The following is a 24,827-nucleotide window of genomic DNA, read 5'->3' on the forward strand; positions in this document are numbered from 1 at the left end:
GCCTCACAAAAGTCCAAGTTGGTGTTTGGGAACAGATTGGAATTATATATATATTGTATCTATTTTATTGTAAAGATTATATTAATAAAAGAATTTATTCTTGTTGATTCATCTTGTGTTCTGAATATAAATGTTTTAACTGGTAAAATAACAATTGAAAAAGAAATATTGATTCACCCCCCCCTCTTAGTATTTCCAACAGGATGGTCATTTTGAGGATATAATACATTTCCTAACGACAGGTACTGCACCAGAAGGATACATTGTCCAGCAAAAGAAGGAATTATTGGTGCGCGCAATGAATTTCTCTGTCATTCCTGGGCATTTTTACAAGATGGGGATTGATGAGATATTGCGATGGTATGTACCTGAGTTCGAAAGAAGCAACATCCTCGTGAACGCTCATGGGTGCATTGCAAGAGGACATTATGCTAGAAGAGCAACCACGCAAAAGATTCTATGGGCAGGGTTGTGGTGGCCAACCTTCCATTAGGACTAAAAAGCGTATTGCAAGGCATGTGATGTGTGTCAAAGGACTGGCAGGCCATCGCGGAGGGATGAGATGCCTTTGAATCCACAGATGATGTTGCAACCTTTCAAGAAGTGGGAGATAGATTTTGTGGGACCCATTCAGCCCCAAGGAAAGACAGGAGTAAGGTACGTTATCACCACGATAGAGTATTTGACTCGTTGGGTGGAGGCACAACCTATGAAGGATTGCACAGGTGTGACCACTACAAAATTTCTCTTTGAGCATGTATTGATGCAATTTGGATGTCTGAATATCTTGATGAGTGATCACGGTACACGCTTCTTGAATGAGACGATCAGCGCGCTGATGGAGGAATTTCAGATATACCACCAGAAGAGCACACCTTATCACCCGTAGGCTAACAGGACAGTGGAGGCATTCAACGAAGTGCTCGAAAACACGTTGACCAAGGTTTGCAATGCTCAACGAATTGATTGGGATCTACGCATGCCTACAATACTATGGGCTTATCGAACGCCATGCAAGAAGTTGACTGGACAAACCCCCTTTAAGCTTGTTTATCATGTTGAAGCGGTAATGCCCATGGGATATATTATGCCTAGTCTACGCATAACAGTGCTCACAGGTGTGACAAATCGCAGAGCCCTGGAGGAGAGGCTCGCACATTTGGATGAGCTTGATGAAGAGAAATTTTTGGCGGGATTTCACCAGTAGGTCCAAAAGCAGTACGAAAAGGCATGGCATGATTGACACATTAAGCTCACTCATTTAAGGTAAATGATCTGGTTTTGCTATATGATATTAAGTTTGATAAATTTCCAGGGAAATTTAGAATGCACTGGTTAGGGCCCTATGTCATTCAAGAAATTATCGATGGAGGAGTGGTACAGCTGGTCAAATTGAATGGAGAACCCTTCCCAAGAAAGGTGAATGGCAGTCACTTGAAGCAATACACCGATAGTTCAGCCATGTGACTAAATGAAGGTAGCATAGTTTTAGCGCTCTAGGTAGTTGAAAGGAGGCGCGAGACTATAAAATACACTACCCAAGTTGGGGAGCTGCACGATTGGCGGATGATGTGAAGCAAGGAAGTATCATAGGGTCCGTAACATCGCAGAGGGAGCTGCGCTCCCTAAGGAGAAATCGCACAGGTAAGCTGAAAAGTGATCGTTAAAGTCATTATTCATGATTTGACGACATAAGTGAGGCCAAATGGAGTGGGCGGCCGACATTTAAGATGAAATTTAGGGCTCAGATCCTTGAAAATCTGTCGCCAATCTGGCATTAATGAAATGAATTTGGGGGGAACGGTCGGATTTGAATTCAACTTGCAGGGCTACACTGAATTCAAATCCAATTTCCATCAAGTCTCCATTAGTGCGCAGAAGGGCCCTGCGCAGAAGTGGTACGACTTGCCGTATCTAGCCACAGATGATCCCATTGATGTGGTGCTTGACCAAATGGCCAGAGGAGAGGTGCACTACCATAGACTTGGTGGTCGGGGGAAGAAAGTCTGTAGAGCAGAAGAAGGAGGAGTAGCCAAGCTGAAGATGGCGTAATTGGTTAAGAAGAGGAAAAAGGAGGCCACTGATAAGGCCCAAGCAGAGCAGCCAGGAAAGGAGACAGGTGGAACAGAGCGTGGCTCTCACAAAGGCGCGAGGTTGCCTTCGCCTGAGATAGAAGAGGAAGAAACAGAATAGCATGACGCGGACCCTCAGGAGACATCCACCTACATTAAGCGCCCAAGAGAGTTGGAGAAGGGAGGGTCCAGGAAGAAATAAAAGGTGACCAAGACCTCGCTGGACCCTATCACATTGACAGAGGGTGACTTACATGATATTAGTGACACGGTCAGGGATGTCACCGCGGAGGCCTTGAAATAATTTGAACAACAACAGTAGATCATCCTAGGGGCTATCCAGACCGGGTTGTAGGAGTTGCAGAACTGTGTGTAGCAGGTTGGTATGGTGTCTACCAGCCTAGCTATCGGAACTTCATAGGCTTCTGATATGTTGTGCACGAAGGCTTCCAATGCGATAGTGCTGTCAGATGGAGCACTGACCACCGAAAATGAGGTTGATGAGCCCACTATCAGTGACTTGAAGGGAGTTGAGCTAAACCTGGCAGTGCTTCCGCACGAAGCACTCCACCTCTTGCAGGATGGAGTAATTGATGAGCTGAGGGCCCGTGAGCACCACTCCCTCCAGATAATCAATGAACAATGGATCAACAATGAACAAATGGCCCTACAAAGAAATGGTGCCATCGCTGCTGAGACCGAGGCGACCAATCAAAGCAAGAGGATTATGCAGGTTTTTGAGGAGGTGTGTCGAATGGTCCCAAAATTAGCCATTCTAGAAGAGGAGCCAGTCGAGGCATGCATCCACAAGTTCGCCACAGGGATGTGTGCGAGTTCAGTTGGAGTTGAACCTGCAAATTACCGAGCTACAGTTGAGGGCCTAGCCTTCAACACTAGTAGAAGTAAAGGAACAGTGGGCGACCGCTGTCACAGAGGTAGTAGCAGCGATGGAGAGTGTAGTAGTATACTGCACACAGTTGTTTGAGCAGTCATTCGAGGTCTTGAAAAGCTTGCAGGAGGACCCAAATATACAGAGGCTAGAGAGAGAAGCACGCGAGCCACAACAACATTACTATGAGGTTAAGGGCACAATTCAAACCGTTGTGCTGATACAAAGGCTAGCAAAGTTGTAGGAGGCCAAGCAGCTGAAGGAACAGGTGGACGCAACGTTGCACAAGGAAGCAATATTGAAGGCAAGACTAAAGCCTTGGCTGGAGGAAGTTTACATAGTCACAGGAAAAATTGAAGGCAAGCTTGCGACTTTGCAAGCGACGCAACAAAAGCTTTAGGTTGACAGTGTAGGAGCAGTGATCGAGCAGACATTGGAAGACACAAAGTAGGCGACATCTTAGTGCACGACCGAGGTAGCGATCATACATGTCGAAGTGGACGGGCTTCACCTAAAGATCTCTGTGCCTACCGAGGGACTCGAGGGCGAGTCACGATGTTTGTGTTGGGGGCCTGTTGGGAGCGAGATCACCCAAGGCCAGTTTTGGGGCTAAAAGCCCATGTTTGAGTCAAATTCTGTAATAAAATTGTAAAAACTCCAGATTTTGTGGTCAGGGAGTGCCAAGGTGTCATGTGTCATAAAGGGTAGTCCGCCCCTAGTTTTGTAAAGTAAAGTTGGCTGTAAGAGATCTACCCATGGTCTGCGGACCATGGGATTGTATAAAAAGAGATAAGCTCTAAGTAGTTAGAGAGAGACAAGGTAAGAGAGTCGTAGCTCTGAAGTAAGATGTCTAAGTATTGGGTTGTAGCATAGGTAGAGGCTCTATAGCTGAATGCACAAAGGCCTAGGGAAGAAGTCCGCAGCTGAGTGCGCGGACCCCTACAGCTGTGTGTGCAAGGTGGATAGAGTCTGTAATCACTTGGAATATATCAATAAAGAGAAATATTTAGCAATTCCTATGTCTTTGTTTTTTTGATGCAGCCTGATATGTTATGTTTGAATTTCCTTTACTATGCTTATGTGGTGCGCGAATGAATGAAATTACATTGAATAATTGAATGCATTTACGAATATCTGTTTACGATGTGTTAACTATAATTGTTTGATAAGATAATCAAGTCACTTTGATTAATTGGGGAATTTGCATGGCACACTACCATAGCAGCGCGAAAGCACCTGAGCAGTAGACTAGGGCTGTGCGAAGGTTGATCATACCGTTTTGCGGAGGTATTGAAGGACAGAATAAAGGGCTCAGCTTGCAAACCCTAGAAAGAAGCGATCTGCACGAAGGCAGGGTTCGAAGGAATCAAACAACATCACAATCATCTCAGGGTGTAGAAACGTTTTTCCAACATCCCCCCATACTACTTTGGGTGAAACTTTAGTCCGCACTCTGTGGGATGATGTCGAAAGGGCCAATAGTGTAGGGATTTATTTAGCTAATTAATGTTGAACCTGGGTCAGGCCCCATTAAGCCAACAGTGGCCGAATTCTGGGTCACTTTTGAAGAGAAGTGGTCAATCAGAAGTCTTGTGCCCACAAGAGTTGAGCATGGTGGTTAACGCCATGATTGGTGGTCAGCTGAGGCAATCTGCAACATTGTTGGTGTTGCCCTTCTTATACTTGATATTTAAATGGAATTGTTGTAGGTATGTGGACCACTTTTGATGGCGATCACTCTGCAACTTCCATTACATCTGTATGAATAGCAGGGGCCGGTGGTCTATGTGGATGACCATTTCGTTCTCCAAAATGTAATGCTTCCATTGTTGGCAGGCCTGCACAATGTAATACATATCTTTGTCATAAGTGGGATACTTCCTGGTTGTGTCTGAAAGTGTCTCACTATGATATGCCACTAGATGCCCATGTTGAGTAAGGACTACTCCAATAACATAGTCATAGGCGTCTATATCGACCTCAAATGGCTATTGCAAGTCTGGTAATGCGAGCACTGGTGCCGAGCAGAGGCGATGTTTCAAAACTGTGAATAACTTATGTTGAGATTCAGACCAAAAGCTTTTTTCTTTCCCTCCTCATTTGGTGACTTGACTCAAGGGCCAAGTGATATGAGGCAATCCCAACATGAACCTATGGAAGAAATTGGCAAAACCCAGAAAGTTGTAGGAGCTTTGTCAAAGTTGTTCGAGCTGGCCAATCTTGAATGACTTGGATCTTGGCTGGATCCACATGCACCCCCCATAAATCAATAATGTATCTTAGATAATTACTTGGGTCATGCCAAAAGTGAATTTCTCCAAATTGGCACATAACTTGTGTTGCCGTAGTGTTTGGAGAACCTATCGGATGTGATGGAAGTGCTCTTCCCAACTATGGATGAAGATCAGGATGTCATCCAAGTATACCACTACAAATGAGTTGGTGAATGGCCGCAAGATGTCATCCATCAGCCTCATGAAGGTTGTAGGAGCATTCGTCCTCCTGAAAGGCATAACCAACCATTTGACAATGCCCTCCTTGGCTTTGAAGGCAGTCTTCCACACATCGGAGGGTTTGATTGGTACCTAGTGATATCGCGAGTTCAAGTCGATCTTGCTGAAATATCCCCCCCTTTCAGTTGGTCTGGAAGGTCATCAATTTCTGGGATTGGGTACCTATTCCAGACAGTGATCTTGTTTAGCGCCCGATAGTCAATACAGAGTCTCCAAGTCCCATCCTTTTTGTACCAACATGATCAGGTTCCCACAGGGCGATGAACTTGGTTGGATGTGACATTTCTGCAGTAGTTCCTGGATCTGCCTATTGATTTCGTCATTCTCCAGAATGGAGCACCGATAGATTGGTTCATTGGGAAGTGGTACACCTGGGGTCAGATCGATGGAGTGCTTGACTTGGCAGTGCAGAGGCACCCCTGCGGGGGAGGTGAAAATATCCTCGTACTCCTCCACAACCTTGTTCATTTGTTATTGTCGTGCATAGGGGCCTTGTCTAGAGGTCATGGCCATCGTATTCTTCTTTCCTTGAGGGCATATCATTAGGAAAACAAATTTCTCGGTTTTGGAAATGAGTTTACTGCATTGTTTTGCAGTAACCAAAGAGATGGCGGTAGGTGGTGCTACCTCCGGTATCCTGTACAAATTATTTCCCAAAGTAACAATAATAGCATGATTCCTTAACTCATACACAACATGTCGCTTCCACAAGTATGGTTGGACTAATAATACATCACAAACATTAAGGGGAGAAATATCACACAATACCTCATCCATGAAGGGCTTGATGTTGTATGGAAGGTGACACTGCTGGCCCACGCGAAGATCCCGTCTTTGGTGAAGCCACCCGATGGTATACGATTGTGTATGTGTTATGGTTGGTAAGCCAAACCACTTCATGATCTCTGCCGAAATTAGGTTCTTTTGGATCCCGCTGTCGACAATGAACTATAGCGGGGAACCCTTTACCCACATCTGGAAGTGGAAGAGGTGCTCCTCCTCCTCTGGATCTTTGGGTTCCTCCTTATGGATCTTTGTGGTTGCAACGGTGACATTGGGCTCTGAATCAATAACATGCTTCCCTTTGTCATTCCCCTTATCAGGTTCTGACTCATAGTCGGAACATGCATCTAATTCCAAAGACTTTAGTTCGGTCACTAGTGACTGCTTCACCCGACACTCACTTGTGTTGTGAGTGGATCTCTTATGGAAGTCACACCACTTTCCCTTGTCCTTCTTTGGCTTCACAGTGATATTCTTTGCTTGTGGATTTGGTGAGTTTTTCTGGGCCACCCCACCTTGGCTTTGTCCTTTGTTCAGCAGTTTGGGGGCACCTTTCGCTTACTTCAAATTTGCAGATGCAAAGTCTCGCTTCTTCTCTTTAAACTTGTTATCGATCTTGACAGTGACAAAAGGTAACTTCACACCATAATATCCTACCCGTCCGAAGAAATGGCATCAATAATATCCTGCTCGCCTACTTACCCTGACAAGGAAACACTCCAGAGAAGGAAAAAAGGAACCGTAAACAAACCTAAGACTAACTAGAAGAGAAATACGAAGAGGATTAAACACATGAACATGCACCACATTTTCCTTCTTTCTCTGCATGTGGCTAGTTAATATTAATATGGGTGGTCGGTGTGAGTTTATTAGTCTCTTTTTCTGGGGTGGTCTCCACTTCTGAGAGGAGACCGCCCTAGAAAAAGAGACTAATAAACTCACACCGACCACCCATATTAATATTAACCATAATGATGTCGTGCCAAGTGAGGAGATGTCCATGAACTCCATCTCATATTGGATGTACCTGTGTAGGAAGCCACAGTATTTGAGTACCAAATGCAGCTCAGAATCCTTGATACCCCACTTTGTGTGAAGGGTATGAAAAATATTGGTAAACTCCAGCATGTCTTGGTCCCTTCCCTGCGAAGCGTGGTCCACTTTATGTATTTATCCTCATAGCTTCTGATAGGGTAGTACTGCTCCTTGATGGCATTCCGAAATGAATTCCAAGTGGGTGTGGCTGAAAACAATGAGGCTGTACTTTCATCCTTCTACTCGCAGTAGGTTTCCCACCAGTCCTTGACGTGGGGGGCAACTTTGAGAAGAGTGAAAGTAATCTTTTCAAGCCGAAAAAATCATGAACAAAAAAATACCCTTCTATCTACAGCGTCTGCATCTATCCTAACCTAAAATATGGGAATGTCAAAGTTAACTTGTACCTTAAAGGGTGTGGCGCTTCCAGAGTAGCTGTTGGAAGTAGATGTGTTGCCCCTGGGTATCCGCTGATGGATCTGGGAAAAGTTGTCCATCATCACATTCCTTTGTTTCTCGCGGGCCTCTTCGAGCAAGATTCTGATAGAATGTCCTTCCCCCTCATCTTTATTTTCATCTGCGATGGGAGGCCGTCAGGATTTGCGAGGCTGGTCATGCAAAGGTTCGACGAGTTCAAGCCCTAACTTCTTATATGCCAACCTCGTTGGGGACATGCAAAGAAAAATAGAGAAAGAGCAGACCTTTATGATACCATTGATTTGGATTTAAATAGGAACACAAAAAATTATAGATATAACCATAAATAAAGAGATGCAATAGAAATAATACTTCATTTCATTGATGTAAAATACTGAAATATGCTTACAAATAGAAATGGAAATAAACTACGGGCGATGGTAGCTTATCTCCGAGAAGAGATGTGGTGGCTACATGCCTATGAAAAATCCTACAATGAGGCTCAAAGGCCTATTTATTGTTGAGAAACAATGGAAAACCCTAAACATAAAAAAAACTAACCCTAGGAGATGAAGCGCCAAACTATGGGCCCTGTTTGGGTAAATTGGTACATCAACTTCCTGGGGTCGTAACTTTAGCATACGATCTCCGTTTGACGTGCACAATACCTTGTTAGAAATATCTATCCAAGGAATACAACTTTTGAGTGAGAAATATCAGTCCATGGATCCATGTTTCTCCTAGTTTTCCCAAAAAACGTCGTTTAGGGCCTCAAAATGGCTCCGGAAGTTCAGGACCCGAAAAACTGCCAAAAATAGTAAATTATGCTACAAATAAGGAAATTGAAAAACTGAAAGAAACAATGGTGGAGGTCCAAGTGGAATAGGTGGGTGGCCACCAATATCCACCTGGATCATTCCTCCCCCCTTAGGAAGCAATGGTCCCCATTGCGTTGAGTTCCTCCATGAGATGAGGAAACTTCTGCTGAACTTGGTCCCTGGTGAGCCACTTGCCCTGGTGAAGGAGTTGGCTTGATTTGAAAACTCAATATAGTTGGAGCCTTTGCTGTTGAGTGTTCTTGATCTATGTGTCCATGATCTGATTAGTTGTGCCATGTTCCATGCAATCTAGATTTAACTCTGTAGGTGTGAGTTGTTCTGCAATGTTTGATGTGTCTAGCAAAGGTGGGAAGTATGGTTGAGGGTGGTCCACATTGAACACTCGGTGTAGGCCAAGGAATGGGGGAATGCTGAGCTCAAATGTATTATCTCCCATAGCCTTGGTAATGGTGTAAGGAACATATCAGAGTGGTCTTAGTTTCTGATAGGATTTGGTAAGGCATTCCTTTTGCAAATGTAAGCAGACTTTGTCGCCCACCTGAAACTTTTGTGGCACCCGATGTTGATCATGTCGCTGCTTGTACTTGGCATTTTATTTCTCTATAATTTCATGTACCTACTTGTGGATATGTTGGATGTGGTCAATGAAGTTGTTTTCCTTGTCGGTTTTGGACTAGACATGAGCCGAATCTACCTGAGTAGCCTCAAATGGCATGGCCACATCAATGGGACATAGTGGTTGGAATCCCAAGCCCACCTGAAAGGGGTTGTGGCCAGTCGAGTTGTGGAGAGCCTGGTTATAGCTGTGCTTGACATTGGGGAGGTTCTCATCCCATGTGCATGGATGCTTTGAGCTGTACATGCGCAGAATGTGTATGATCATCCTATTGATGACCTCTATCTGGCCATCAGTTTGGGGATGGAAAGCTGTGGACTTAGTGAGCTTGGTGTCCAGCATCGACCAGAGGCCGAACCAAAATGCACTGAGGAACCTGCTATCTCACTTTGAGATGATAGATTGTGGGATCCAAAAGTGTACCCACACTTGTTCAAAGAACAGTTTAGAAGTGGCTTCTATTGTGATATTTTTCTTGCAGGCCGCCATAATAGCCATCATCGAGAATCTGTCAATGACCAAAAAAGCATAGTCATTGCCATGTTTAGTAGAAGGAAGGTCCAACATGTAATCCATGGAGATGGATTCCCAAGGTCGAATAGGGGTAGGCAACAGAGTATAAAGGCCTTGCTTCTTGATGGTTGGTTTGGTAATGGCACAGGCAATGCAGGATCTGATGTACTTCTTGGCATCTTGTCAAATATTTGGCCAACAGAAATACTTCTGCAGTACTGCCACCATTTTCTCGACCCTGGAATTCCTAGTAGGCCAACTATAGTGCGCTTCCCAAATCATCTTGGTACGCTCGCTTGAAGGAACAAAAAGGTGACCCAGGTGGCATAATAGGGCATCCTGGAGGTGAAAATATGGAACATGCTAACCCTCCAATAGCGTCTCGTATGTGTGGCCGAATTCTGGGTCGATTTTGTAGAGAAGTGTCCAATCAAAAGTCTCATGCCCACAAGATTTGAGCACGGTGGTTAACGCCATGATCGGTGGTCGGCTAAAGCAATCTGCAATATTGTTGGTGCTGCCCTTGTTATACTTGATATTCATATGGAATTGTTGCAGGTATGTGAACCACTTCTGAAGGCGATAATTCTGCAACTTCCCTTGCGTCTGTATGAAGTACAGGGGCCGATGGTTTGCGTGGATGACCGTTTCCTTCCCCAAAATGTAATGCTTCCATTATCGACAGGCCTTCACAATGGAATACATCTCTTTGTCATAAGTGGGATACTTCCGGGCTGTGTCTGAAAGTGTCTCATTATGATATGCCACTGGATGCCCATGTTGAGTAAGGACTGCCCCAATAACATAGTTAGAGGCATCTGTCTTGACCTCAAATGGCTGTTGCAAGTCTAGTAATGCAAGCACTGGTGTTGTGAAGAGGCGATGTTTCAAGCCTGTGGATGCCTTCTATTAAGATTTAGACCAAAATAATTTTGTTTTTTCTCCTCCCTTGGTGACTTGACTCAAGGGCCAAGTGATATGAGGGAATCCCAACACGAACCTGTAGTAGAAATTGGCAAGACCCAGAAAGTTGCGGAGCTATGTCAGAGTGTTTGGAGGTGGCCAATCCCAAATGAATTGGATCTTGGCTAGATCCACATGCACCCCCTGTTCATCAATAATGTATCCCAGATACTGGAATTGGGTCATGCCAAAAGTGCATTTCTCCAAATTGGCACATAGCTTGTGTTGCTGTAGTGTTTGGAGAACCTGTTGGATGTGATGGAGGTGCTCTTCCCAACTCTGGCTGAAGATCATGATGTCATCCAAGTATACCACTACAAATGAGTTGGTGAATGGATGCAAGATGTCATCCATCAGCCTCATGAAGTTTGTAGGAGCATTTTTGAACCCGAAAGGCATAACCAACCATTCGAAAAGGCCCTCCTTGGCTTTGAAGGAAATCTTCCACACATCGGAGGGTTTGATTGGTACCTAGTGATATCCAGACTTCAAGTCAATCTTGATGAAATATTTCCCCCCCTTCAGTTGTTCCAGATGGTCATCAATTTGTGGGATCGGCTACCTATTCCAGACAATGATCTTGTTCAGTGCTCGATCGTCAATACAGAGACTCCAAGTCCCATACTTCTTTTGTACCAACATGATCATGCTCCCACAAAGCGATTAACTCAGTAGGATGTGACCTTTCTACAACAGGTCCTGAATCTACCTCTTGATTTCGTTGTTCTCTAGAATGGAGCGCCAGTAGATTGGTCCATTGGGTAGTGGTGCACCTGGGGTCAGATCGATGGAGTGCTTGACTTGGTAGTGCAGAGGCACCCCTACAGGGTAGGTGAAGATGTCCTCGTACTCCTCCACGACCTTGTTCATCTGTTGTTATTGTGCAAAGGGCCCCTATCTGGAGGTCGTGGCAACCATCTTCTTCTTTCCTTGAGGGTGTATCACCAGGAAAAAAAATTTCACGGTTTTGGAAATGAGCTTACCATATTGTTTTGCAGTAACCAAAGAGATGGCGGTAGGCAATACTACCTCCGGTATCCTATACAAATTATTTCCCAAAGTAATAATAATAGCACGGGGCCTTGACTCATACACAACATGTTGCTTCCACAAGTATGGTTGGCCTAATAATACATAACAAACATTAAGGGGAGAAATGTCACACAATAACTCATCCATGAAGGGTTTGATGTTGTATGGAAGGCGACATTGTTGGTTCACGCGAAGATACCATCATTGGTGAAGCCACATGATGGTGTATGATTGTGGATGTGCTGTGGTCGGTAAGCCCAACCGCTCCACAATCTTTACTAAAATGAGGTTCGTTGGCTCCCGCTGTTGACAATGAACTATAGCGGGGAACTCTTTACCCACATTTGGGAGTGGAAGGGGCATTCCTCCTCCTCTGGATCTTCGAGTTCCTCCTTCTGGATATTCATTGTGGCAACGGTGGTGTTGGACTCTGCATCAATAATATTCTTCCCTTTTTCATTTTCCTTATCGGGTTCTGACTCAGATTTAGAACATGCATCTGATTCCAAAGACTTTAGTTTGGCCACTAGTGACTTCTTGGCTCGACACTCACTTGTGTTGTGAGTGGAGCTCTTATGGAACTGTTGTGACCATCAACAACCTCCCTTTTATTAGTGTTAGCAATAACATTAATAAATGGGGACCCTTCCAAAAAATCAAATCTTAGCATTTAATGTTGCCTTTTTTTTAAGAATAAAACAAGATATCAAAGTAAAACTTGCTAAAACATGTAAAGTTACCTTTTCATACTCCAAGCGCATAAAAAATCACAAACTATGAGTTTCCTTATAAAAAGCGCTATATGACCACAAGAAATAAGAAAAGCTTTATAAGCGGAAAGTCTTGAATATTAAGAGAAGCTTTGAACAACCCACTTTTGAAACGATATTATCGCATCGCAAAAGATCACAACAGGCATCTCTTATAAAGGTAACTCCTCGAAAATGCGATCCATGAGAATGCGAGATCACAAAGTCTTACAACCTCATCTCATTGCAAATTCCAAATTCCGCAACGTTGCTTTATGTAAAACACCCAAATATTGTGAAATGCGATAAGCCTCTCGTAAATCACATATCGCAGCTACCCGACGAAACGATGATTTTTAATGATAGAAGGTTTTGTGATATTGCGAAGCAAATCACAAAATCGCTTTTATCGTAGATCAAAGGGCTCAAAGTTATAGGACAATACTTTCCGCCATTCAAGGTAAAAGTTATGAACATTAAATTTTAACTTAACGGTCCATTAGTGGTCATTTATTAAAAGACGATTTGGATCAGGGTAAAGGACCATTTGACACAAGGTGATATGGTTGATATGATTGAAGAATTAAAGCTTTCATGTCACCTTATTTTTGTCTTTCTATTGATGTTTCCTGTACTCACTAGCATCTTGATCATATCCTTGCTCTTTGCTTGCAATTTTCAGGAAACGTATGCAAAATGTAATACACGACGAAATGGGGAAGAAAGGCAAGGCACCCACATTTGAGAAAACAGAAATGACTCCATTATTCACAGACACCACTTGTACTAGGGACACAGGGATATCTACCCGGGAAGCCATGTACCAATTGTTAGAATAGGAAAACCCGAGAATTACGAAGGTTACAGTTACACCAGATGGATGCGGCTCTTCTGAAGCATCCCTAATTGAGCTTGCATGCTCGTTTCTACACTGTATTGCTGCGAGGCCGAAGATACTCCCCTACACGGATATGGTGAAATGGATTATAGATCATGCAGACATATCTGATAGAGAGTTCAAGATGGCAAATCAGAAAGTCATGGGGTCATTTACCCCAAATAATTTGAGACGCATGTATCACTTGCTAGAACCCTAGGCTAGCTACAACAAGCAGTTTGTAGAAAAGTTTTCCAAGGAGAATGAAGACTTGGCAGAATGCACAAAGCACTGGTCGAACAATGAGGAAATATTAAAGAAGGATAAAAACAGTATGTACGCCACTGGCTCTCTTTCTTCTCCTTACTGTTTTGCCGCTGCAATGTTGTGTAGACTGTTTGGGAGACCAGACATCAATAAGTTTTCATCAGAGTGGTTACCTCTATTGGATGCGGCTACCAATGCCACCATAATGGATTGGGCCCAAATTTTATTAGATAATTTAGCCTCTGCTATTTTAGGATATCGAACTAAAAGAAGTTTTACTTCAAGGGTTTATCCTCCATTCTTTTTGAGTGCCTATGTCATGGATGCCATTTGTTTTGTCTCCAATTTTCCTATTATGGGATGGAAGTGGATGGTACAAAATCCTCTTCCCATTCAGGTTTATCACAAAGTATTGTGGGAATCCAATTTCATCCCACATTTCTACAAAATTTGTCATGGAGTTATGCTCCCTATTCATAAAATGCTCTACAATAAAGACGCCCCAAGATTTTCCCCAGAAGCTGAAGTTGACATTCTCCCTGTGGGAAGGTGGTTTGGAGAGGAGTTATTCACATACATCAGGGTGTTTGGCAGCATTGCTTCACCCCACGTTCTTCGTTTTTACGTCCTTGATAAACTAATGGCTAGGGAAATAGCCTACCAGACCTGTTGCATTTGGGGAATGAGCAAAGTACCGAAAGATTTTAAAAATTCCATTTGGCCTCCATTTGTAGTATGCAGAGCTTTTGCATTATTTGAATTAGTTCATGCTTTTAAAGAGGTTGATAATATGCTATGTTTACAACTATCAAATTTCCCGGGGAGGCAGTATGATCCCTTTGGTGTTGTAAGTAATTTTACTACAATGGTTAAAATAAAAGTGTTTACAAATGAAGAAGATCCCTTTGACGATGCCTTTATGTAGAAGAACACTTTCAGAGAGGTTCTACATATGGCGCAAATTTCAGTTTGACCAAGAAAAACTCCAAAAGTTTGACAATTATAGAAAGCAGAGGTTAACAAAGGTCCCTTTGGACCAATTTCTCACTAAACCAATAACAGAGCCTACTCCCAGTGTAAGCATAAGTGGAAGTTCAAAAGAAGAGAAGTCTAAATAAAATTCTGAAAAAGAATCAGCTGAAAAGTCCGATGATCAGTCCAAGAGTGAACATAATAGAAGTGAGGGGTCAATTAAAGACACAACTCAATCTACAGAAAGGCCTGACCAGCAGGTTTTGTCCCCAAAACAAGCTGAAGTTCCCACTCCCCTTACAAAGCCAACAAAGCTACTTGTAGTGGATCTAGAAGGGGAATGGGAGAATTTTAATAATTTAATCAACACTGAGGAACAGGGCACAGAGCCACTGACAAACCTAAGAGAGATAGCCACAAAAATGATGGTAGAAGGGGCTATTAATACTCAGGAAATGAAGCATATTCCTTTTGCTCCGTCATCTTAAATTGTACTAAATATAGAGGAGATTTCTCCTCTAGACGTATTTTATAGCCTGCAACATAAGGTTGTTGTCAGGAGGCAAAGAAAGAAAAGAAAAATAGATGCCATGCTCGTTCCAGAGGATGGACCTCTGGATGTTCTTTGGAAGGACCCAACTACAGACCCATCAGAAAATCTAATTAGGCTCTCTCAACGCTCATACCTCACCTTTTTTAGAAAATTCCATTTTTTCTCAGATAGAAAATTTCTCTCAAACAAACACGTCTAGATGCATTGATTTTGTAGATAAAATTGTAAATAAAACTTTGTTTTGGAAATTATTTTTTTATGGTTCTAAGTCTAATGATGGAGCAGGAGCAGGTTGTATATTAGTCAACCCAAAAGGAGTGAAAACCATGCTAACTTGTAGACTCGAGTTTGATTGCACGAACAATATTGCTGAATATGAAGCGTTAATTCAAGGGTTATACAAGGCGATCGAGCTTGATATCAAATATCTACAAGTCTTTGGAGATTCTGAGATTGTTGTCAGATACGTAAGAAATACTATACATTGTCTATCAGGACACTTGAAGCATTATAAATCATTAGTACAAGACCTGAATTCACACTTTATAGCATTTAATATTTCATCTATTCCCAAACTCCAAAATGCTAGTGTTGATCTCCTTGCTAATGTAGCTTCCAAGCTCATTCCATCAGAAGACTATAGTCCAAACAGATTCTCGATTGAATTAATATTTAGACCCTCCATTCCTGATAATATTACCAACTGGAGAGTTTTCAACGATGACCCTGATATTGTAAGTTTTCTGACTTTAGAAGGCTCTTACAATAATCAGATAATTGATGAAGACCAACATGACAAGCAACTAGAACAAGGAAGTAGCAATAACACTATACCTAAATCCGTAGTCAAGTTGGAAGACCTATATGATTTAAAAGACAGATTCAAATGGTCCACCAATTCAAAACTTCAGAGTTCAACTTTGAGATATGAATTAGTGAATTTTGGGACTGACATAAAACCACAGAATGTCAACCTAGGTCTTGGTCTGACACCTGAAGAAAAGGCATCTTTCATTTGACTGTTAAAACAATAAAAAATGTCTTTGCCTAGAATTACAATGATCTCAAAACTTACGCCACTTCGATCATACAACATACAATTCCAATGATCGCTGATGAAAAGCCAGTCTAGCAGAAATTGAGGAAAATACACCCTAATTTGGAAAATCAGATTAAGTGTGAGTTAAACAAATTACTGAAAGGCAAGATTATTTTTCCTGTTAGGAATTCCAAATGGGTTTCTAACCTGGTACCAGTCAAAAAGAAAAACGGAGATACCCAGATTTGTATTGACTTTCGAAATCTCAATAAATATTGCCAAAAGGATAATTTTCCACTACCCCCTGTGGAACAGATATTACAATTAGTGGCAAGGTCTAAACTAATGTCCTTTTTAGATGGCTTCTTGGGGTATAACCAAATCTTGGTCCACCCAGATGATCAATTGAAGACCACATTTAGAACAAAATGGGGCACTTATGCATATCAAAAGATACTGTTTGGACTGATTAATGTCGGTGCCACATTTCAAAGGGCCATGGACATTGCATTTAAAGGATTAGTGAATAAGTCAATGGTGATTTACTTAGATGACATAACAGTGTATTCTAAAAAACACAGTAGTCACCTCAGAGACTTAAAACAAATCTTCCAACGATGTCAAAAATATGGGATCTCACTTAATCCAAAAAAGTTGTTTTTTGCATTAAGTGAAGGGAAGCTTCTTAGATTTATAGTACCTAAAGCTGGAATCCATATTGATCCGGATAGAATTAAGGAAATTTCTGAGATATCCCTACCCCATAACAAAAAAGCGATGCAGTGTTTCCTTGGTCAAATTAATTTCGTTAAAAGATCTGTCCCCAATTTGTCAAGAATCGTGTCACCTCTCCAATCCATGATAAAGAAAAACTCTCTTTTCAAATGGGGTCATGATGAACATGAAGCATTTGGTTTGATAAAACAAGCAATTATAAATACCCCATCTCTAGCAACTCCAAACTTTTCCGATCCTTTCACTTTGTATACATTTTCTTCTGAGAAATCGTATGCTGCAATACTCACACAGGCCAATCAAGATAAAGCTGAAGCCCGAATTGCCTTCTTCGGTTCAACTTGCAAGGAGATGAATTAAATTACTCCAATGTTGAGAAATAGTCTTATGTTGTATTCAAAGAAATCAAACACTTTAGACCCCTCCTTCTCAAGACTCATATGAAAATAATAGTATTATTTCCAGCGGTAAGAAATCTTTTGGTACAGGACAACGTGGGCGAAAAGTGGGCAAATTGGGTCACAACCCTACAAGAGTATGACGCTGAAATCAAACCAACAAATATTGTAAAAGGTCAAGGTTTTTGCAGGATGTTGGCTGGAGCATCGCACATGTTAGAAACACAGTCTCTAGACAGTGAAGTACAAATGCACGAGGTAAGCCTAAATGACACTGAATCAAGATATGCGAATATCATATTTTACTTAAAGAATGGATATGCTCCTTCACATTTGAATCAAACAAAGAAAAGATCCCTGAGGCTAAAATCTAAACAATATCAAATTGTAAATGAGGTACTCTTTAGGTTGAATTATGATTCTATTCTCCTTCGATGCCTTGAGAAATCTGAAGCTAAAAAAGTATTGCAGGAACTTCATGATGGATTAGCAGGCGGACACTATGCAGGAGATGTGACAACACACAAAATCTTTCACGCAGGCTACTACTGGCCAACGTTATTTAAGGATGCAAATAACTATGTAAGAAGATGTCAAGTTTGTCAAACTACTGCTGGAAGACAGAGGAAACCATCGTTGCCATTACAGCTGGTCAACATCGATCAACCATTTGAACAATGGGGATTAGATATAATAAGTGACATGATTCATCACTCTTCTAAACAACATAAATACATCCTTACTGCTACTGATTACTTTACTAAATGGGTGGAAGCAGTTCCGCTTAAGTCAGCCAACTCTGAGAATATCATCGAATTCATGGATCAATTCATAATTACCAGGTTTAGCTTACCTTCTGCTTTAATGTTTGATAATGCATCATATTTCTCAGGTAATGCTATGACTAAATTTGCGCTCAAAAAAGGTTTTAAGCTTAAATATTCTGCCAATTATTATCCGCAAGGAAATGGGTTGGCTGAATCAACGAATAAAAACCTTATTAGAATCATTAAACGGACTATTGATCAAAATCATAAAAACTAGCATAAGTCTTTAATGAACGCTCTTTGGGAAGATCGAATAACTTAGAAAACTTCTATTGGCACTTCTCCTTTTAATTTAGTTTATGGGAAAGAAGTGGTCCTCCCAACAAATCTAGCTATTCCGTCTTTAGCCTTAGTTCAATTCATTGAGGAAACCCCTTCCTCATCCTTGCAATTAAGACAGTTGCAGATCCTTAAGCTTGAAGAGGAATGAGAAAAGGCGAAAATTACCCATGTGCATCATCAACAGTTAGTAAAAGCTTCCTTTGATTCAAACTTGGTATCTAGAAAAGATTTTCAACTTGGAGACTTAGTATTGAAATGGGATAAAGCCCATGAAGAGAAAAGCAAGCATACTAAATTCCAACGGATGTGGCTTGGACCATTCTAGATTTTCGCAATCATCGGTCCATCAACTTTCATGCTACAAGATTTAGTAGGGAAAAGAGAGTCTTTAACTATTAATGGAAAAATCCTTAAAAAATATTTCCCATAGAAGATGATCTCTTCTATTTTTGTAAATTATTGTTTTTAGTTTAGTTTTCTTTTGATAATAAAATAGGTTGAAAAATTTTACTTTTGGTTTCCACGAAAAGAATAGTGTCTCTTGTCAATTTTGTTTTTCGCTTGTATAAGTGGAAGCGGTTAGGAAAATTAATCTTTATTTTTGAAACATAGGGTCAAGTGCTATCATTCTGAAATTTTTTACTTGTTCTTTTGTTTCAACTATACAAGTTTTGGTTAAAATCAACCTTAGGAAGAAGTTTTCCTAATACCAGTCATAAAAGGAATCAATAACAAGACAAAGATTCTCTAAAGAAAATTTATTTTTAAACTCTACATTTGTCATCTAGAAGAATTCTTAAGGAACCAATGACTTCCTCCCCACTTTAGGAAATTGCGAGATTCAAAGAGTAATCCAACTATGCACTTTAAAATTAAAGAACAAGAGGTCTCATCAAGAGTCGGCTTATCATGATCATAAAGATGATAACTAACTGACATTGCCAAACTGCATACCAAAATAGGGTAATGACTTGAGATTGTTTCAATAAAAAGACAAGGGGTTTCATCACGAGCCAGCATGTTCAGTTAAGTTATAAATCAAGTGAATGGCACTGTCAATTTTGGCCACCAAACCAAGACATTGTTCTTTAAGAATTAAAAGAGAAATAAGAAAAGAAAAAGCAATAAGTGTATATGAGGATTTATCTTTGAAAATTGCATACTTCTTAAGTAGGATACTGGATCATTGCTGGGTAACAGGTAACCCTGTCGAGGCTATGGATGCCTGCTGGTAGTAGAGGCTCTACCTATGACAAATGAGTATACCTAAACTGATCTAAGGAGATGTCTTTGTTTTTATCTTTACAAACCAAGTAATGACTGATGTGAGTACAATGACTACCTCTGGGGAGAAGATAATCAAAATAAGGATAGTTGGAACAAGATGTTGTTGTTAACAAATAGCACTATTTACCTTATATTTCTACAATAAAGTTTCATTTTCAAAACCATTTCTATTTTAGAAGTTTTAGAAAATTCAAAAAACCATCAGAGATAACTGGTTCTTTCAAGTGAATCGCCAATTGTTGTGACCATCAACAACCCCCCTTTTATTAGTGTTAGCAATAACATTAATAAATGGGGACCCTTCCAAAAAATCAAATCTTAGCATTTAATGTTTCCTTTTGTTTTTAGAATAAAACAAGATATCAAAGTAAAACTTGCTAAAACATGTAAATTTACCTTTTCATACTCCAAGCGCATAAAAAATCACAAACTATGAGTTTCCTTATAAAAAGCGCTATGTGACCACAAGAAATAAGAAAAGATTTATAAGCGGAAAGTCTTGAATATTAAGAGAAGCTTTGAAAAACCCACTTTTAAAACGATATTATCGCATCGAAAAAGATCACAATGGGCATCTCTTATAAAAGTAACTCCTCAAAAATGCGATCTGCGAGAATGCGAGATCACAAAGTCTTACAACCTCATCGCATCGCAAATTCCAAATTCCGTGACGCTACTTTATGTGAAACGCCCAAATATTGTGAAATGCGATAAGCCTCTCACAAATCGCATATCACAGCCACCCAACGAAATGATGATTTTTAACGATAACAGGTTTTACGATATTGTGATCCGCGATATTGTGAAGCAAATCGCAAAATCGCTTTTATCGCAGATAAAAGGGCTCAAAGTTCTAGGACAGTACTTTCCTTCATTCAAAGTAAAAGTTATGAACATTAACTTTTAACTTAATGGTCCATTAGTGGTCATTTATTAAAAAATGATTCGGATCAGGGTAAAGGACCATTTGACGCAAGGTGATATGTTTGATATGATTGAAAAATTAAAGCTTTCCCGTCACCTTATTTTTTTCTTTCTATTGATGTATCCTGTATTCACTAGCATCTTGATCATATCCTTGCTCTCTGCTTGCAATTTTCAGGAAGAGTACGTAGAATGTAATACACGACGAAATGGGGAAGAAAGGAAAGGCACCCACATATGAGAAAATAGAAATGACTCCATTATTCACAGACACCACTTGTACTAGGGACGCAGGGATATCTACCTGGGAAGCCATGTACCAATTGTTAGAAGAGGAAAACCTGAGAATTATGAAGGTTACAGTTACAACAGATGGACGTGGCTCTTCTGAAGCAACCTTAACTGAGCTTGCATGCTCGTTTCTACACTGTATTGTTGCGAGTCCGAAGATACTCCCCTACACGGATATAGTGAAATGGATTATAGATCATGCAGACATATCTGATAGAGAGTTAAAGATGTCCAATTAGCAATTCATGTGGTCATTTACCCCAAATAATTTGAGACACATGTGTCACTTGCCAGAACCCCAGGCTAGCTACAATAAGCAGTTTGTAGAAAAGTTTGCCAAGGAGAACGAAGACTTGGCAGAATGCACAAAGCACTGGTCGAACAACGAGGAAAGATTAAAGAAGGATAAAAATGGTATGTACGCCACTGGCTCTCTTTCTTCTCCTTACTATTTTGCCGCTGCAATGTTGTGTAGACTATTTGGGAGACCAGACATCAATAAGTTTTCATCAGAGTGGTTACCTCTATTGGATGCGGCTACCAATGCCACCATAATGGATTGGGCCCAAATTTTATCAGATAATTTAGCCTCTGCTATTTTAGGATATCAAACTAAAAGAAGTTTTACTTCAAGGGTTTATCCTCCATTCTTTTTGAGTGCCTATGTCATGGATGCCATTTGTTTTGTCTCCGATTTTCCTATTATGGGATAGAAGTGGACGATACAAAATCCTTTTCCCATTCAGGTTTATCACAAAGTGTTGTGGGAATCCAATTTCATCCCACATTTCTACAAAATTTTTCATGGAGTTATGCTCCCTATTCATAAAATTCTCTACAATAAAGATGCCCCAAGATTTTCCCCAAAAGTTGAAGTTGACATTCTCCCTATGGGAAGGTGTTTTGGAGAGGAGTTGTTCACATACATCAGGGTGTTTGGCAACATTTCTTCACCCCATGTGCTTCCTTTTGTACGTCCCAATTAAACTAATGGCCAGGGAAATAGCCTACTAGACCTGTGGCGTTGGGGGAATGAGAAAAGTATTGAAAGATTCTAAAAAGGCCATTTGGCCTCCATTTTTTGTAGTATGCGAAGCTTTTGCCTTATTTGATTTAGGTCATGATTTTAAAGAGGTTGATAATATGCTATGTTTACAACTACCAAAGTTCCCGAGGAGGCAGTATGATCCATTTGGTGTTGTAAGTAATTTTACTACAATGGTTAAAATAAAAGTGTTTACAAATGAAGGAGATCCCTTTGACGATGTCTTTCTGTAGAAGAACACTTTCAGAGAGGTTCTACATATGGCAAAAATTCAGTTTGACCAAGAAAAACTCCAAAAGTTTGACAATTATAGAAAGTAGAGTTTAACAAAGGTCTATTTGGACTAATTTCTCATTGAACTAATAAGGGAGCCTACTCCTAGTGTAAGCATAAGTGGAAGTTCAAAAGAAGAGAAGTCTAAATCAAATTCTGAAAAAGAATCAGCTGAAAATTCTGATGATCAATCCAAGAGTGAACACAAAAGAAGTGAGGGGTGAATTAAAGACATAGCTCAATCTACAGAAAGGCCTAACCAGCCGGTTTTGACCTTGAAAGAAGTTGAAGTTCCCACTCCCCTTACAAAGCCAACAAAGCCGCTTGTAGCGGATCTAGAAGGGGAATGGGAGAATTTTAATAATTTAATCAACACTGATGAATAGGGTGTAGAGCTGTTGACAAACCTAAGAGAGACAGCCACAAAAATGGTGGTAGAAGGGGCTATTATTACTCAGGAGATGGAGCATATTCCTGTTGCTCCGTCATCTTAAATTGTACTAAAGATAGAGGAGATTCCTCCTCTAGACGTATTTTATAGCCCGCAACATAAGTTTGTTGTCAGAAGGCAAAGAAATAAAAGAAAAATAGATGCCATGCTCACTCTAGAGGATGAACCTCTGTATGTTCTTTGGAAGGACCCAACTACAGACCCATCGAAAAGACTAAATAGGCTCTCTCAAATCGCAGGAGCATACACTTCGGCAACAATTGATAAAGCAATAGAAGTTCAAGTGCTACTAAAAGAGAAGGAGGATAGGATTTTGTTTTTAGAACAACAACTCCAGCAAGTCAGCATCAGTCAAGAAGCAGAAACACAGCTTATAAAACTCCAGCAAGACTTCGAGCAGATGCAATTGAATCATCAAAGTAGTTTGGCCAATAAAGAAGAACAGTTACAATATGTGATAGAAATGCATAAGGAGGATCCCAAAATTGGGGAATTTATCACAGAAGCACTCACTCTTAATGCCCAGATTTTGCAATAGGAAGAAATACTCTGCCAGAAGATCTCACAATGGAATTCCCATTGTGAAATGAGCGATAATATTACAAATCAAGTCATAGATTTATGACTTGATTATGATTCAATTTTTAAGAAGGTTTTAGAATTCTTGAACTGGCAGAGATCAGAAGAAGGGAAAAGAGCGGAATTTCCTAGAATCGACGAATCACACAAAGAAATATTATTTGTGAACTGGGATTCCCAGCTTAAAGAAGTAGAACAGGCTATGGAAGAGGTAGTGATAGCAGCAAACAGTGTCATTGAGTGCATAAATGAAAATCTGCACAAGGCCAATTTGATATCAAAGACTACCCCGGGCTTCCTCCCAAAGGCACAACAACTTCAAACAAAGTGGAAACAGACAGTAGAGGAAAAGGCAGAGTCGATTAAATAGGTAAATAGGTTAAACTGGGAAACATACTGGTAGTACCTGGTAAAGCCACATAGCCAATGGATGACCCTGAAATGCCTCATAACCTTTGCCAAGAAGATAGTTCCAACTCTAGCCAACACTGTATTTACAGGACAACTAGGAGCTGAAGTCGACTAATCGACGCTCTTGAAACTGATGCTGGACATTTGCAATCTAAAGGATCAAAAGCAGGGTTTATCATACATACAGTTTAGTTTTGTTTTAGTCCATTTTTGCTTAAAATGAGGCAGGTGGTTTAAACTTCCTCATCTATTTTTGTAATATTTATTTTTATATTTCATTAGAGTAGTATTTAAACCCCTCTCATGCATTTTGAGAGGGGTCCTGAATTTTATCAAAAAAAATTCTTCAGAACATGCAGTTTTCCCCCCACTGAGGAGGTTTTGATAAAATGAATGGAACGAGATTTATTTCTATATGAGTTTGATATCTTCTATTGAAATGCACTTTTGTACTATTAGTGGATGTTGAGCGATTTGAAGATAAATCTATATTGCTGCAGCTCATGAGTAGAACTTATTACCAATGGTATTGTTATCTCTTGATACTTTTTACTTATGTGCCAAGTGATAGATTATTTTCAGTTATTGATATATGAAAGTCTGAATGTCTAGTTGTCATTATTGCACTTTTGTATGGTGATAACTTACCTTTTTATGCTGAGTATATGAATAACTCTTATGCGATATGTTTCTCATAATTGTTTCGGCTAACTTTTTATACGAAACAATCATTTTTAATGGATTATTTTCTCATGGTGATTGAATCATTTATACTATCAATTGCTATTAGAAACTATTTTAGATTGCATAAGTGAAACATCACTCCCGGGATAGTTTAAAGTTAGGTCTTTTCTGTCATTAGAATAGATTGCATACAATAGTTAAAAGATAGATTAGATTTAGAAAAAGCATTCACCCCATAAAGCCCACCAAAAAAGAAAAACATCATCCCGTTAGTATACACATCATAAACAGATTGGGAAACTGGTCCCATCATCCCTAGTCGGATCCACTATTCCAAATAGAAAATGAGTTGCTTTAATGTCCGAATCGGGTGGTTATCCCCCTTGTTTTAGACCCGATTTTTTGAGCCTTCAACATGAACTCACATCACTTTCCCTTGTCCTTCTTCAGCTTCGCAGTGCTATTATTTACTTGTGTCTTTGGTGGGTTGTTCTAGGCCACCATGCCTTCG

This window comes from Pinus tabuliformis, chromosome 5_2 (assembly GCF_031772625.1).
Source record: "Pinus tabuliformis cultivar Carrire ecotype Pingquan chromosome 5_2, CPIR1, whole genome shotgun sequence".
NCBI lineage: Eukaryota > Viridiplantae > Streptophyta > Pinopsida > Pinales > Pinaceae > Pinus > Pinus tabuliformis.